The following is a 3788-nucleotide window of genomic DNA, read 5'->3' on the forward strand; positions in this document are numbered from 1 at the left end:
TCAGAATCAGAATCAAAATGAGCTTTATTGGCGAAGTATGTTTACACATACAAGGAACTTGTTGTAGTGACATAAGCTCCACAGTGCTACAGAAAGACAGCAATAGGACAGGACACAGATAATAAAAGAATAATATACAAATATCCAAATAGGCAATGTACAAAGCAGCAAAAACGCAATATATAATATAGACAACTATGTATGTACAGGTCAAGTATGTGCAAATTAGAAATGAGAAAAATAGAAATAAAATAAGTGAGTGTGGTGAATGGATAATGTATTATAGTTGTGTGTTCCACGTTTATTATTGAATGCTCATGAGATGGATTGCCTGAGGGAAGAAACTGTTCCTATGTCTAGTCGTTCTGGTGCTCAGAGCTCTGTAGCGTCGACCAGATGGTAACAGTTCAAAGAGGGAGTGTGCTCACTCTGGATAAGAACAGCTCTTGGAGGGTTGTACCAATGATTCGCTCAGCAGTACGGACTACCCTCCGTAGTCTTCTGAGGTCTGATTTGGTAGCTGAGCTGAACCAGACAGTTATTGAAGTGCAGAGAATGGATTCAGTGATGGCGGAGTAGAACTGTTTCAGCAGCTCCTGTGGCAGGTTGTACTTCCTCAGCTGGCGAAAAAAGTACAACCTCTACTGGGCCTTTCTGACAATGGAGTCTATGTGAATATCCCACTTCAGGTCCTGAGAGATGGTGGTGCCCAGGAATCTGAATGACTCCACGGCACTCACAGTGCTGTTCATGATGGTGAGCGGGGGGGTTCCTCCTGAAGTCCATGATCATCTCCACAGTTTTGAGCGTATTAAGCTCCAGGTTGTTAAGACTGCAACAGACAGACAGCTCCTTAACCTCCTGTCTGTAAGCAGACTCGTCACCATCCTGGATGAGGCCGATCAGTGTGGTGTCGTCTACAAACTTCAGGAGCTTGACAGAGGGGTCTTTAGATGTGCAGTCGTTGGTGTAGAGGAAGAAGAGCAGTGGGGAGAGAACACAGCCCTGAGGAGCTCCAGAGCTGATGGTACGAGTGCTGGATCTGAATTTACCAAGCTTTACTAACTGCTGTCTGTCTGTCATGAAGCTGTTGATCCACTGACAGACAGAGGTGGGGACGGAGAGCTGGGTTAGTTTATTCTGAAGGGTGTCCGTGATGATGGTCTTAAAAGCGGAGCTGAAGTCCACAAACAGGATCCTCACATAAGTCCCTGGTCTGTCCAGATGCTGCAGGATGAAGTGCAGTCCCATGCTGACTGCTTCATCCACAGACCTGTTTGCTCTGTAGGCAAACTGCAGGGGGTCCAGTAATGGACCAGTGATGTCCTTCAGATAAGTCAAAACCAGTCTTTCAAATGATTTCATGGCTACAGACGTTTGAGCCACAGGTCTGTAGTCATTAAGTCCAGTAATTTTGGGTTTCTTTGGGACAGGGATGATGGTGGAGCGTTTGAAGCATGAGGAGACTTCACACAGCTCCAGTGATCTGTTGAAGATCTGTGTGAAGATGGGGGCCAGCTGGTCAGCACAGGATTTCAGACAGGCTGGTGACACACCGTCTGGGCCTGGTGCTTTCCTTCTTTTGTTCTTTCTGAAGACCTGGCACACATCTTCTTCGCTGATTTGAATTGTAGGTGTGGGGGTGAGGAGGGTTGCTGGAGGTGTTAATGGTTGTGTGGAGAGATGTTCAGGGCGGGTGTAGGTTGTTTTTTCAAACCTACAGTAAAAGTCATTAAAAGTCGTCTGCCAGTTGTTGATTCTCCAGAGCGCTGGGGGATGGTGACTGGTAACTGGTGATAACATTCATACCTTTCCACACTGAAGCAGGATCACTGGAAGATCATTTTTTCCTTAGCTTGTCAGAACAATTCCTCTTTGCCACTCTCATCTCTTTTATAGTGTGTATTTGGCCTGTTTGTACAAGACTTTATCCCCCTTTCTGTAAGCATCTTCTTTGGCCTGACGGAGCTGTCTGAGTTTTGCAGTGAACCATGGTTTGTCATTGTTGTAGATTAGACGAGTCCTGTTAGGAAAGCACATATCCTCACAGAAACTGATATAAGATGTTACAGTCTCTGTGAGTGTGTCCAGATTGATGGCAGCGGCTTCAAAAACAGTCCAATCAGTGAGAGAGAAACAGGCTTGTAAATCCCGCTTGTAAATTTCATTAGTCCATCTTTTAACAGATCTTAATACAGGCTTTGCAGATTTAAGTTTCTGCCTGTAGGACAGAATAAGATGATCCAAACAGTGATCAGAGAGTCCTAAATCTGCTCGTGGAACTGAGTGATATGCGTCCTTTATTGTTGTGTAACAGTGATCCAATATATTACTGTCTCTGGTGGGACATGCTGTCTGTATTTTGGCATGCTGTCTGTATTTTTGAGTTATTATTAAAATCTGTTTGTTTTGAGTTTACCTCACATCTCCTCACTCCTCTCCTAAGAAATGTGACATAACACTGGACCAGAACAAGCTGTCAGAGGCTGAGGACAGGCTGTGGTGTTTGCGGCAGGCTGGTCAGAAGTTGAAGAGATATGTGGAGGAATTCCTTGAGCTTTCCAACTGGGTATGCTGACACGATGGCGCTCTTGGTGCGTGTTTCCAGCTGGGGCTGGACGATGATACGATCCACTGCAATCACCCCACATGAGATTTTTTCCCCCTGATCGAGCGGATTAATCTCGTTCTTTATTTAAACAGTTCCGATTTCGAAGCGGAAGTAGTAAAGGAAAATTCTAAGTCTCCTTGTCCAACCCCCTCTGGAACAAGCCGTGTCTCCCCAGTTCACCCAACGCCAGGAACCCCCACATACGTCACCAACTGCTCCGACCACCTGCCCAACCCAAGCTACCCCTGAGTTCTCCTAAGCTTCTCCCTAGTCCTCACCCCAGAACTGCCGGCCGCTCCAAAGTCAAGCCCGTCGGTTCCTGCGTCATGCCCGCTGGCTGCTCGGAAGTCAAGCCTGCCAGCCGCCCCAGTGACAAGCTCGCCGGCTGCTCCAGTGACTAGCCCTAGGATGACAGCAGCTCTCTCCTTCCCATCAACACAAAAAAGGAGAATGCAAAGGAAGAGACTGTGGGCTCCAGGCTCTGAGTCCGCTCCAGTGTCGCCTCCAGCCCCTGAGTTCGCTCCAGTGTTGGCTCCAGCCCCTGAGTCCACTCTACTGTTGGCTCCAGCCCCTGAGTCTGCTCCAGTGTCGACTCCAGCCCATGAGTCCGCTCCAGTGTCGGCTCCAGCCCCTGAGTCCGCTCCAGTGTCGGCTCCAGCCCCTGAGCCATGGCTCTGATCTCCCCAAGCTGCCTGCTCCGCCATGGCTCCCCAAACTGCCTGATCCTCAATGCACCCTGAACTGCCTGATCCGCCATGGGTCCTGGAACAGGTACCGCCCTGGAGGCCTTTCATTCTGTGTAAGCCTGTCCCTAGAGACCTCCTGAGTGAGGTAATGTCAGCTCTGTGTTCCTGTGTTTTTCTCCCAATGTGCTCCCCGTGACCCAGTTTTTCCCCTATGTTTCATTGTGCCCATGTTTGGTTCTTCCTGTTCCTTTTCACATTGAGTTTCATTTGATTCACCTGTTTTCCCCTAATTATCCTCGTTCCGTTCCTGCTACTTAAAGGGTACCTATTATGCAAAAATCACTTTTATAAGGTCTTTGAACACAGTTGTGTGGCCGCAGTGTTTATAAAATATCCGGCCTATAATGGTAAAAATCCACCCACTAATTTTTTTTATAATCTAAAAAAAAAATCATAAACAGTCTCTCAGAATGATTTCAGATTCTCCCTCT

This window comes from Barbus barbus (assembly GCF_936440315.1).
Source record: "Barbus barbus genome assembly, chromosome: 44".
NCBI lineage: Eukaryota > Metazoa > Chordata > Actinopteri > Cypriniformes > Cyprinidae > Barbus > Barbus barbus.